At 37.5% G+C, this 14,456-nt stretch overlaps 1 protein-coding gene and 1 pseudogene across 1 annotated transcript in view; one reads left to right on the top strand and one right to left on the bottom strand.

Moving 5' to 3' along the window:
• The window catches only part of LOC117385295 (netrin-G1-like), a 104,075-nt gene that overhangs the window by 37,452 nt on the left and 52,167 nt on the right, over nt 1-14,456 (bottom strand). The gene's annotated exons all lie outside the window — the stretch shown is intronic.
• Nucleotides 4,347-4,464, top strand: LOC117385846 (5S ribosomal RNA; annotated as a pseudogene).

Here is a 14,456-nt window from a genome sequence, read left to right as displayed (position 1 = left end):
AAGGGACAAGTTTTAATGACCTTTTTATTCTGTGTGCAGCCAATTGGCATTATCCATTATCTAAACAAGAGGGTTACCTGGGAGACTCGTAGGACCATAGCACAATTCTGTCTCAAAGGAGAGGTATAAAGAATAGGTAGAACGTAGGTTATTTGGGATAAAATGCAAGGTTGAAAAGAAATAGTGCATTCAAAATGAGTTTTACCTTAAAGAGGGGGTATTATAAAAAGAGGTTTTATATGTCATCCATGCATGTTTAAGTAATCTAGCAATCTCTCCCAGGCACCATTCAAAACCCTCCTTATAGTAAAAAGTGACTTAGCACAGAGAACAAGAGGAGGGGGTACTCAGAGTGTCAAAAATGAAAGTGTATGTTGTTTTCTGCAAATATAGCATTTTCAAAACAATAAAAGATAACATGGTGATCTAAATATGTTATGTGTTAGCATTTAATACCCCATAGAAGTGTAACACCGTCTCTTTAAAGGTTACAATTGTATACCATGAAATAACATGCGTCCCTACTATCAGTGGGTTTGCCTGTCCACAGAACTGACTTGAAACTTGGGTTGTCTTTGTGGTACGGTAAATACCATTTGGTAGAATATTCAAAGCAAAGTAACAATTTTTGTATTTTTACGGTCTGAAATGTAACTCAGTGGGACCTTAATATAGATACAATGCTATTCTAAACTAGTGCAACAAGCATTTCATAACTAAAATGTCCCCTTTGGTAGACAGTGATTCAATATGTTTAAGATTCCACGAGCTGAATTGATTGTCGGACTGTCTAGCTATAGGTGAATCAAGGTCTAAATGTTCCATACAAAATCAAATGTCTTTCTGAATCAGGCTTTTATAGCTACATTGTCCAGTGGTCGAAGTGAACCACACTTTCTCAAACTCTCAAAGTGGAACTAAACACTAAATCCACTTTTTTCACTACTGTACTGTGTATGCTATTTTAATAGCATTATCTGTTCCTTGTCATTTTTTGGGCAATTTTACAGCAAACTAGGTAGAAAAAAAAGGAAAAAAAAAAGACAAAATCTGGCTGCAGGTGTGGAGTTTGTGAGTGTGGATACCTGTTAGACCAATCACTTTGTTTCTCACATGTCCAAACTCCGCCCTCTCTCCTCACTCAGGGCTCTGAACCTCTCCTCCAGGCACTGCCCATTTCAACAGTTCTATTTGAAATGTGGTTGTGGGCGGAGTTTAGATGTGTAGTCCCACTTTAACAATAACATGCAAAAAATATATACAAAAGATACATATAAATAATAATAATGTCTTACACTTGTAATGCTCTTTACAGGCTTGTCAAAGCCTCTGAAAGCGCGACACTATAGTCATTATTCATTCATTTCCACACTTGGTGATGGTAAGCTACTATTGTAGCCACAGCTGCCCTGGGGCAGACTGACAGAAGCGAGGCTGCTAATCTGCGCCAACGGCCCCTCCGACCACCACCAAACATTCGCGCACACACCACTTTTATACAAGGCAATGTGGGTGAAGTGTCTTGTCTAATGTCTGACATATAAATATGTCATATATTTAAGTAAGGCTCACTTGCAGCTAAATATTAATGGGTGCTGTTAGAGTCAGGTGGAGACGCTACATATTTTATCAACTGTATCAAAGTTTTTGTGAAGTGCCTGTACCTGTGTACATGTGTTGTCTCACTATAAATCACCATAAAAGAATGACTCATTTGTGTAACTTATTATCATTGTGTAAAAATGAAAAACAGATGATCTGACATTTTTACAGTTTAATTTAGGAGCTTCTCACAACCTTGTAACGATGGTTTTCTTATTGGCATTATCATGAGCAGAAATAGAGAATTTATAATTAAAGAGCCACGTGCCAATTATTTTTTAAGACTATTTCAAGGTTTTGTGGAAAGTGCCAGTGCCAGTACTTTAACGTCGTTTTCACACTGCCACTAGTTAGGCTGAAGTAAAAGAACATTCGCTCTGAGAGTGGTGCTTGGGACAGTGTGAACCCAACAGTCACATTTTGGACAGCAGTAAACAGCCGGTCCTAGAGTGCTTCACACAGGAGGTCTCGGACTGGCTCCAGTCACACATGAGCACTGTGTGAATGAGGCCAACCTTGGTAAAAGTACAGTAAAAGTACTTGGAATTGGGGAAAAAGCGATCAGATTATGTATATTTGTATGAATGGGTGATGCAGAGCTGCCATTTGACACATTCCTCTGACAAGGCAGTTTGGATCAACTTAATATCAGTGACAGTGTCCTCGTGCCTCTGTCTGTGCAGGTGAGCCTGGGTCTGTCTGTGTGTTGTTCAAAAGGCTTTTTTTCCTCCTCCACCAGCATGTACAGTCCTTATAGTGTGTTTAGCCTCAGGTGAAAGAAAAGACCACCCTGTATAATGGGGAAGAGAGGACGTGTACGTATTCACTGGGCTCTGTCTCCTTGAAGCACAGTGTGATAGAAATAAGTTTGGTGATCAGCTGATGGCCTCTCATGTGCCTGCGGTGTTTGAGGTGAATGATGCAGTGTGTGTGAATAAGGCCAACCCACAAGTAAAAGAACTAAATCTAGTGTCTAAATCTGGCGCACTGGGATCGGTCCACAGAGAGCATTGACATGTGTGAAAATGACCTTAGTTAACCTTGCACAGCAAGAACCAAACAAACATGGCGACATTGAGCATCAATACATATTTTGTTTGTGAAAAATGCACAGAGGATAAGAGCTTTCTGCATTTCTGGACGGGAAGATGTCTGTGTTTTCTCTCAGCTGGATGTAACAAAAGTTATATTTTTCAACTTGTTCCTCTGTTTTTACGCCAGTCAGATTCAAATATTTGTCATGTTGTTCCATCTTTTCCCAATCACTTTCAGTGAGAGCCGTTCCAGATTGATAATGTGTAGAACTCAAATCAGAGTGCTGCACATATCAATCTGGCTTGGGCCAGGTTAACTTTAAGAGGCACACAAGATAAATTGCAAGTTGCAGGAAAGGAGATCAGCATTCTGGTTTAAATCAGAGATGGATCCAAGGGCACTGTCCTGTTTTCATACTCCTCTAATATTGATACTAAACTTTGGTTCATGGGAGCGTTAAAACAATCAGCCTGAAAAACAACAATTCCAATCATTTTCACTTTCAATTAAAATGAGTTTGTGTGTTTACTTCTGTATACTACATCAAAGATGGGACTAAACCTGGATTTAAACCAGAACTTGAACTGGACTAAACAGGCCCAAACCTGGACCATGTCTTCTTTGTGTTGTAATGACTTTACAATGCAGGTGGCCAATTACTGCTCCCTATAGTTTATTTATTTTGTGTCCAGCTAAATTGCAATGGGAGTAAACTTCCTCTTTGCCCGGTCTGAATGAGAGCAGTCTTATTCCATTGCTTCTTTTCAAGATAAACCGTGACTTAATAATGTGCAGTGCATGGCCTCTCTTAGGTAAAAAAAACCCCAAATAAATAACAAGGAATTGCATTATCTCCTTCACATTAGGAAAACAGTGGCAGCCACCTCCGGCAAAATGGCTCAACACTGCATTATCTGGAGGTTTTGCAGCAGAAAATGACTTTTATAAACATATTTCAGAAGTCAATTCACTTTATTTTTCCCTCTAAAATGTTTAACCTGTAACCAAGCACTGTGAAAGATAAGAGGGAGTGAGAAAGCAGAAGATTTCATGGCCAGTGGCAGTAATGCGGTTCAATGCTGCATAAATATACTACCAAGTCAAAAGTTTGGACATACCTCTTTGTTATTTTTATTTTTTTCTTATGTTTAGTACTTTCACACATAGGAAAACATCAACTATATGATGCCAAATATGTGGATTTATGTATTAAAGAAAATTATATTTTATATTGTAGATCCTAATTCCTTTGCTTTGTTGACAGAGCTGCAAACCGTTGACCTTCTCTCACTGTGTTCATGCTTGAACATTAAAACAGTAAAACAGCAGTAGTCTGTAGAGCGCTCTACTTTACTTCCTCGTTACTCTCTCCATTGTACTTTTACATGTCATAATGCCAAGCCCATATAAAAGCTCAAAGGGAATTTATTAATAATTACATCTTAAATAACATGTAAATGAGTGATGTGGTGGATGCTGGTGAATTAGGTGCACCTCTTATTTAAGAAGGGATTTGTAATTGAGTGATTCTAGCTCAGCATCTACTTAAAGTGGAAGTTACCAACATTCTTTAGGAAAACATTCATTAATGAAGCCCATTGTACTTTTCAGAGTACTTTGCTAGCAGCATATGTCTACAAATGACAAAAGCTTTATACTGACAATATTAAATTATAACATTTGTGTTTCTTGTACCGCTCCTGCAGATATAATGTGGCCAAACCTCTTTGTCAAAGCCTGATCTCGTCAGACCCCAGAAGCTAAACAAGGCAGGGTCTGGTTAGTACTTGGATGGGACACCGCTGGGAATACCAGGTGCCACAGTGGGGTGCCAATGACAAAAATTGTTGTGTCCTTGGGCATGGTACTTCACCCACACTGCCTAGTATGAAATTGGTGCGAGCGCAAGTGTTAGTGGTGGTCGGAAGGACTGTGTATCCAGTGCAGAGTGGCAGCTTCAGACAAAGTGTGGAGTGAATGAATAATGCATGAAATTGTAAAGCGACTTTGAGTGTCTGGAAAAACGCTATACAAGGCTGATGCATTATTATTGCCATTGTAGTTTTTTTCCTCATTTTTGTGTCTGTCATTTGAAAATGCAGATGTCGTGTATTATTTCATGGTTTGTCTATTAACTTCAAATCATAAATCAAGGTGATACGTATCAACTCTTTTACTCTTTAAGTTACTCTTACTTGAGCAGTAGTTTTCCCAAATACTTGTTTACTTTTACGTGAGTCACTTCCTGGACCCCTGCTTTGTACTTGTACTTGAGTAATATTATTTCAAAGTAACATTACTTTTACGTGAGTACAATTTTTGGCTACTCTACCCATTTCTGAAGATAGAATAAAACTTTAGTCTTGCACAAAGTTGAGCGTTATATTATATCTGGACAAAGTAAGAGCAACCCGCCTGGACGTGGCAGGGAATAGGATATGTTTGATTTCTTTTACATGAGCACTCAGGCCAGTGGGACATAAGGAGATAACCAGAGCCAAAGTACAAGGTGAAACTACAGTGCACTGCCGGACTGGTCCGTGGGACTGACAAGCACTCCACTGAGTTCATGTATATGGATTTGTTTGTATACTGCGTTGAGTCATGAAAGATTTATATCGGAGTACTGGAAATGATTGAAAACACATAAAACACTGTATATACCGTCCTCAAGTCTGAGCTTAAAGATACCCTGTGTTTTAGTAAATAAAAATAAAGGTGCACAATGTAACTTTCCTGGTGACGAGTCCAGCACTTTGATACTAAGGAAAAGACTTGATACTCAATACTGATTCCGATATCACAATATCTTTATTTAGACAATAAAATGTGAATGTCAACATTGAATCATAGCTGTCTTTTATTTAATGACAAACGTGATTGGTATCCACACCTCAAACTCCAATCTGTGATGGCTGTACTCAGGGCAGTCCTGTGTGATGTCATGTAGTACTATAGCAATGGAAACTGGAGGCAGCACACACATAAAAAAGCAGCAGTAGACAAAACTAAAACACCACATACACAGTTGTTTAATGACTGAAGAAGGGAACGTGAGTAAAGAAGTGTCTTGCCCAAGGACACAAACACACAATTCATAAGATCAAAGGACAAGTGAACTAAAAACTCTCTAGTTAGTGGGTAACCTGCCTGACCTCTATCCCCCCTCCCGTCTCCCCAGTCTATAGCCTCCAGTATCAAAAAGGCCTCAATAATGTGTTTTTCTTTAGTGCTACAAAAAACATTTAGAATTTAAAGCATTCAGGTTGCCTTCAGGAAATAATGAAAATAAGACACTTCTCAGGAACAAGCTCTATTCAGTGAACATAATTATCTTGACAGTTCCTATCCTTTGACCGCCTTCACATCCAGGTGGAGGTAACGTTTTCAACACAAAACAACAAGAATAGCAAAGTCACCTTATTACACTGAGTTGTGTCACCGTGAAATTAAAATGTCTGATTTGCTTTGTTTTTGAAATGGCCATGCATTGTATCATTCTTCAGCCATTGTAATATACCTCAAGCAAATAGTTTTAAAGAAAGAGATATTATAAAGCACATAACATATTTAGATCACCGTGTTATCTTTTATGGTTTTGAAAATCCTATATTCACTGAAAACATCATATAAACTTCACTTTCGTATTTGACACTTTGAATCTCCCATTGCTCCCTGTGCTAAGTCACTCACCCTTCAGTGGGAGAGATCGCTAGATTACTGAAACATGCACGGATGGCATCTAAAACCTCTTCAGGCATGTTTTTGATCAGGGGACAATGTTATAACGTGGTAAAAAGCTCCAAAAAGGAAGTATTTGTATGATGTCCTCGCTATAAAATTTGGGAAAGAAACTCCGCTAAGCCAAAAATGTTGAAGTAAATTGACTGAATCACAAGAGTTAACTACACATAACAGCTTAGATTTATTACTTTACTTCCTGGCTGAACAGGAGCAGCAAATATGACATACAGAGAGGTAACTTCATCACTGTAACCAAGCAACTATAATGTAAACATGGCCCTGTACCTGTCTAAAATTCACAATGGCCAAAATTAGACTAATAAAAATAAATGATGACACCTTTATTTTGTGCATAAATTGTCCCGGCATATTGAATAGATTTTTTTTAATTTATTTTTTGATGACACGGGTAGAGGTACTCTCTGCTACTTCCTACCACAAGTACTATCTCACCAAACCAAGCCATAATAACACAAACAGAAAACCATCAAATCATATGCACTTGAATTCTCTGATTTGAAAGATGAAATTTGAGTTTGCTAGTCTAGGGCGTAGCTAGGGATTTGTTTCAATGACAAGCAGTATTACGGCAACTGCACATTGATATACAGTGCAATATGGAAATGAGTGACCGCCCAGCTCCTTCCCATTCAGGACGTATAAAGCGCTAAGACAAGAGGAGGAGAGAGGAGGAATTTCCATTGGAGAACATATTAATATGGAAATCAGAGGGGCTTAGATGGTGCATGTGCTGCTATAGGATGAAAGGTGAAAAGGACAAGAATGAAACAAAGATGTATCTGTATGTAAAACTAATGTGCTAAACTAATCAGAAGATGTTACTAAATATAGCAAGTTTGGGGTATCTTTTGTCTGTACTTTTTACATTAAAGGCCCTATATTTCACAAAATTAACTCATGTAAGCTTTTAGCCAAGTTATAATGCTGTTACCTTCTCAAAAATATACCCAGGGTTGTGTTTTGTCTCGTTTACATGTATTATCCTGGGTGTCTGCATCTTCAGAGCTCAAAACAGTCTGTTCTACCTTGTGATGTCATTTAGTGGTAATTATAATGCTATTAGCTATTTTAGCCTTGACTGAACTGCTTTACCTTGCAGTACATTTTATATATTTTAGTTTTACCTTTTGTTCAGTTTAGATTGTCCATAGAAAGTGTCTAATATCTGCTGGTGCACTGAGGAGTGAGGCAGTTTTAATGAGGCTAAAACAATAGCTGTAACCTCAAAGTTTGGTAAATCCAAGGCTGAAATGATAAATGATAAACAGAGTGGAGTATTTCCTGTATTACCGCGTAATGACATTACAGGGAGTGCAAGTGTTTTCAGTTTGAGAAAAGAACACGAACTAAACATGCAGCATCTGTGTGTTAAACAAGTGTAAATGAAACAAAACACCACTCCAGGAATATTACAATATAGATTAAAAATAGTGGATTTTTAAATTTATTTTTATTTTATTTTTTGCTTTTTTTATACATATTTCCAGCATGTTTCCAAAATAAGAACATGTAGGGGACATTTACAGAAGCAGTTTTGATAAAATACCAACTCCCATTATTGCTAAAAATACACAAAACCAGAAATTTAGTTCCTGATTATGTCCTATTTCACCCAACACATTCCTAGATTTGGAACAAAAAGTATTAACCTTATTCGGCCCACTTTTACCTCTAAATACTACTAAACTGCACTGTCTTTATGGTGGAACTTCTGGTTAAGCGGGAATCCCATTCATTTCAATTAAAATATGATGTAAAGTGGGTTGATTTGTGTAAAATGTTCCATTTTCGAGCGCACCAACCCGTCTCAATTCTCTGGAGGGCTTTAAAATGTCTTTGTAGTCCGTAAAGAACTTATCTGCTTCAAGATCGGCAGCCCCATGCAAAATAACATAACCCGAATGACAATGGCGGCGCCCACGGCAACTTCTGGAGTAAGATGAACATATACCATGAAAACTGTGTAAGTGGTAGTGACGCTGAAAAACAAAAAAAAACAAAATGTATTTGAACGACTGATTACATCTACATCCCGCTGCAGATTTATAGAGCAATCTTTCTTTCATGCCAGCTGTGTCGATGTCCACTTTGCCTCCTAGTGTCCATTGCTCGAAACACTGCCTGTAAAAGTACATGTTGACACCTTCACTATAACTGCTCCCCCTCTGGAGACAGGTTCTCCTCATGTTATGTCATTGCACCCACACATAGTTCACAGTGAAACCCCAGGCCTTAACTAGCTCTAATTAAACCGACTGGGAGAAGAGTGGCATAAAACATGACCGCTGTAGACAGACGCAGAGAGTAAGGGAATGCTGTGAAAAAGACGAGCTACATAGTTCATTAAGTTGATTTATTTCATTATTTATGGTCAGTATATTTCAGTATTATTTAGTTTTTTTTCTTTGTTTTTTTTTTTCTTCTCTTGACCGCTTCCAGGTAGAGCCGTTCCAGATTTAATGGTCCCATATTACGCAACATTGCCTCTCGTGAGTTTGAAGCCATGTTATCTCATCAAAAACAGACCTGGAGCTGTGTTTTGTTTCATTCACACACGTTTGCGTAACCATTTACTATTAGTCTGTCTAAGAAGAGCCTAAATATGCAGGGTTTGTGTGTTAAACATGTGTGAATGAAACAAAACACAACTCCAGGTATGTTTTCATAAGGGAACAACATTATAAAATAGATGAGAAAATATCGTAATATGGGCCCTTTAACCCAATTCAAAGTAGATATAAGTTATCAAAACAACTACACATTTTGAATTCTTGCAGTGAAGTATAGCAGTGAAGAGAGGTGACAGTCCCATGCAGAGGTGGTTGTCCTGTGAAACCTGATGTCACTCAGAGCGATGCTGAGGTCTCGGTTCATGGGGCAGAGGGCATGTAGCGCACGGAGCAGTGTACAGGGAGGGAGATAAGAGCCCATTTTGCATAAACATGATTCTGGGGCGAGGAGAGGAGGGGTGGATCTGTGTCAATCAGGTGGAATTGGGAGAGGGGGACTAGAACTAAAGAGACAAAAGAGAAGTTTGACGTGTTAAAGCATTGCAGCTGATGTCAGACCAGTTATAATCTGCCCCATGGTTGAAATTGTATGTACTTAAAACAGTTTGGTGCTTTGATTGTTGATTCTGCAAGCTGCCATGTTTGTTTTGACATGAATCGACCAAGCATCTCTCTGATTGGTTAATCGGTTAATCCGCCTATCAATCAAGCTCTTTGTAATCAAGAAGACAGGATACAGTTTCATCTAGATCCACTTGTCTTTGTAAAGTTTTGTCATTGCATCCGGTTCTGGCTGGCCACAAGAATAATGGGGTGCCTTAACACGCTGCTTTTGATAATAATTCGCTTCGTCTTCTCTCTCCCCAGACACTCCACTAATGCTATTAAGTATAAGTTATGGGCATAGTACTTGATTATATGTGAAGTTCTTAAATATAGGGTTGTCGAAAGCATTGAGAGAACAGACAGATATAAGGCAACATGGTAATATAAAAGAAAATATACTACGATTTAATGTTAAAAATTGCATTTCAGTGTCTAAATAAAAGTTTTTTTTTGTTTTTTTTTTAAATTATCACTGTGGTATCAGAATCGGTATTGCGTATTGAGTGTATTCCTTAGTATTCTTTCTTTCTATATTCTTTATTTGTCAAGGATCATGTGCAAATTCATTAATCTTACAAAAGAAAATATGTTTACTACTTCTAGTTACATTATAAAACAGTTCATTATTAACATCAACAGTAAAATAGTGTTAAAATAGAGACTGAAATTTTAGTATCGTGACAACACTACTTAAATAACTACTTAAAATATAAAAAAAAAACAATCATCAACTGGTCCATGGGTTTTAGCATGATGAAAATCGGGACGGTTGCCATGGCACTTTTGCAAACAAAACAATTTCAGATTCAAAAGTCCTCAAAATGGCACCTATTGCTGGGTTTCAGATGACGTCACAACATTCTATAGGCCAATAATATTTAATACAGATGGGGGGCTACATGAATATTGTTAGAATTCTTATTTATTTGTCATAATATAATGAGTTCTTGGGTCTAGTCAGTCATAGAAATGAGCAGGTTCAACATTTGTGTATTTACCTTTGGGATATGTCATGTAATCAATAGGAAAAACTGGCTCTTGTCCCTATTTGAGTACATGACATCATCACGTTCTTAAATCTGAAAACCACCAATAAGAAGAAACTGAAATACAAAAAAATAAAAACCATGCTCAAAGTAACAAACCATTCATTACGATCCAATTTGCAGCACAGACCTCCTAAAATGCAAAGGATATCTAAATGTCATATGTTATAATTGTACGAGATGTTTTAGTAGCCCATTATTACACTATATTCTCCCCATGAGACTCCTAAAACTGCCCCCAGATCTCCTCAGGGGTCTGTCTCTGTGCAATCTGGTAATGTCATGTCAATTAACTTTGAAGAACTCTCCTTTTAGAGTGAAATACAGAAACATGGTGATTTTTATGAGCTATGCCCTACCATCACTGACTGTATATAGTTCCAATGGGGAAAATGAACAGAGCATAATTCTATCAGAGCTTTGTACTTCAGACTATAGAGGAGGTTTTGTACGAGAAAGACCTTGGAAACGCTATCATGTTCAGTGTACCACAGAGACAAACACTAAAAATAACATTGGATTTCATTTAATGCATTGTGAATTGGGAATAATAACATCGTAATAGGCTCTGTGCACAACAGCGCCCGGCAACCTCAGTGTTAGCGTCAGTTCTTCCAGTCCAGTTGTATCTCTATGAGGTTTTTTGCTGAATCGCGCTAAAGTTGATACATGTTTAAAGATAAGACGCACAATGCATTTTTAAAGAATTCAAACTCCTCTGACAGGGCATCCACAGATTTCTAAAAAGGTCGGATTTCGTAGGGATTGTTCTCTATTTTCACAACATTTAGACAGTTTAAATCCTCAAAGCTAAAAGTTAGAGTTGTGAGATTGCTCTGAACTCGCGATCTAGCAGCTATCACTCCGATGGATCAGAACTGGTCACATGGGTGGGAGGAGCTAGTCCGTAAAGAGAAAATTATTTTTGGGCCCATGCACCATTGACCACAGGCCACTGAAAACAATACGATGCCATATTAGGTTCACTTTCCAGATTTTTATCATACTTCCATGTTTGAGACACAGTGAGCTCGCTAACAAGTGCTCTTATCTGATTATATGTATTGCAGTTTGTGGAATGTATTGAAATCTGAAGCAAGAACCAAATCAAAGTGACGTGCAGTAGCTTGATGTTCTAGGAAAGGGAGAATCAATATCAAGTATCTATATATCAACACAAGCTCTATACTAATTTGGAAATCAGTACTGTTATGCAATTATCAATACTAATTAACATGTACTTTTTTAAGGCTGTGAAATCATTTGTATAGCTGCATGATACAACAAGTCAGTCACTCAGATTATTGCACAGATACATACAATTCAGACCCATATGTACAATATCTGCTTCCTGGTCATAAAACTGCACAGGTCAACAGGTCATGAGCTATATACTGAAAAGCCTTCATCCATATGGTTAGAGCACTATTGATGCCAAAATAATTACTGCGAATGTACTCTATAAAGCACTCTGCAATGTGGTGATGATAAATTAACACTTAAAATAATTCAAAATACTATGATTTACAAATATTATTAAAACTAATGCTGCTGGTACAACTAAAGCTGACTCAAGGTACTAGAGGTGGACTGATATTGTTTTTTTCCAGGACGATGTCAATTGTTTAGAGTCCAGAGACCTCCAATAAGGCCTGCCAATATCTTTTGGGTCGATATGTAGGGCTGACTGTGATTATTTCGGCGTAATTATTTAATCTATCTTACTACAAACTCAGCCACAGCCTTTTTCTCACCACAAACCTTTAAATAAGCTGTGTAGTCATCTTTCAAGCAGTTATCTCTTCAGATTAGTGTTCAAATAAAGCGTTGTGTGTTGTACTCCTTTGGCAGCAGTTCTTTTTGTAATACTAAGTACTTTAATACTTTAATACCAATGCACTTATAACTCATAATATTACAACAACTATAGGTCTTATTTCTTTATTTATTCTTTATTTGTCAGGAACCATGTACACAATCCTTAATAATACAAAAGAAAAAAGATTATTTGTACCAGATTTAGCTACTGCTGCTTTCTTGCCTGCCAAATCCAGATTAATATCTCTGTGTTTTTTATACAGATTGACATCAGTCTAGTCTCCACGTCCTCCACTGCATCTCAAACCTGATCAAATGTGATCATCCAATCAGATTTTTTATTTACACAAAGGAGCTCATTGGCCATCTATGATTTACAAATAAGCCCAAATCTCACTTTAGATTAACAATGTTTAGTGCTTTGTTCATCGATTTTGCAGAAATCCACCATTTCAGGTCCCTGTGATTTTTATTTTTTTTTCCCTTTAACCATGCCTGTCAGTCACGCCCATTTGAAAACCAGGAGATTCACCAGTGACCAGACTCACATCTTCGTAAAGTATTGAACAAGTGTGTATTCTGGATCCCAGGCAAGCTACTTTCCATCTGCAGTCGCTGGGCAGGTGAATACACATAAAAAATACACATTTCATTACAATTACATTATAAGACTAATCTTTGTCACTAACATTAGCACTAAAATACAATAAAATGTCACAATTTCCAACCCAGTATGTTTCCTACAGTCCATACAGATATTAAAGATCATTATGTGCAAGTTTTTACAGTGAAAATGTGTGGGTTTTTTTTTCAAATTTCTAGTAAAATTATCGAGATCTGCAGACACTTTCAGACTGGAGCTGATTCCACTGTCTGATGGTTTGAAAAGCAAAGGCCGACTGAGCAAAGGATCTATTTGGAACTATGTAATTTTGGTTCACAGAGGGCTGAGTGGATTGGGTAATGCTTTATAACTACTCATGACAACAAACGTAGAAATAGATGTGTCTGTGTGTTTGTTTGTTTGTTTTTTCTTTTCCAAATGATTGCTCTATGAAAGTTTTTAAGAATGCACATTTTACCATAATAATATTGTGCAGAGATTGTATGCGTTTTTATTGACTATCAACACTCCTGCACTGAATTCTGTGACTCTAAAAGAAGAACAAATGGGACAATACCATTTCATACTAATTGCTGTCATTTCAGTTCAATGGGCAGTGACGGACTACGTTGATGTCGCTGTACAGGGCTGTGTTCTGTATTATGGTGTGTCCTTGGATTCGTCCCCGATCTGAGCATCGTCCCTGCACGCACATTGGATTCCTCGTGCATGAAGAACAAATATTGGTGGACACAGGCACAGACGGAGCAATTAGCAAGTTACGTCTGTGGTCGCTTTGCCACTAGACCCTTTCCAAAAGTCAATGTAGCTGAAATAACTGTCTAATGATGTGACATTTTGTTGCTTGTAAACATGTGATTTTGGATCAAGTCCATTTAGTTCAGTGATTCAATTGCAATGCCAAGGAATAGGTATATTTGGGTTTTATCGACTACCCAAACTGATTGCAAATTATTTCTCTCTTGTCTTGTCTACAAGTAAGAAAGCTACAGTATGTCACTTTTTAGATAACATAGAATGCATTTTTATTTTGATTGTGTTAATTGGTGATTAATTGGTGGTTTTCATACTCCAAGATTGGGGGCAAGAGCCAGATTTCCCTATTGATTACATTATATTTTGCGATGAAATATCCTGAAGATAAACTAACAAATGCTGAACCTGATCATTTCTATGGATGACTAGACCAAGTAAGTTCTTGTATTACACCAAAAAAAGCTGCATTTTAATAATATTCATTTTAGCTGACCCCATCTGTATTAACTATTATTGGCTTATAGAAAGTTGTGACCATCTGAAACCCAGCAATTGCACTGAAAAACTATCTGCTCTGAGTGTGAGCATCTCCACAAACCTGACCCCTGCTTGTTTCAATGGAAATGTTGCTCATTTGGCTATAATCATGGAGAATGTCCTGAAGTATGGTTTTAACTTTCTATTTCCATGGAC

This window comes from Periophthalmus magnuspinnatus, chromosome 17 (genome assembly GCF_009829125.3).
Source record: "Periophthalmus magnuspinnatus isolate fPerMag1 chromosome 17, fPerMag1.2.pri, whole genome shotgun sequence".
In the NCBI taxonomy this organism is placed as follows: Eukaryota; Metazoa; Chordata; class Actinopteri; order Gobiiformes; family Gobiidae; genus Periophthalmus; species Periophthalmus magnuspinnatus.
The sequence above is the reverse complement of the archived record's forward strand: the minus strand, read 5'-3'. Positions and strand labels throughout refer to the sequence as shown.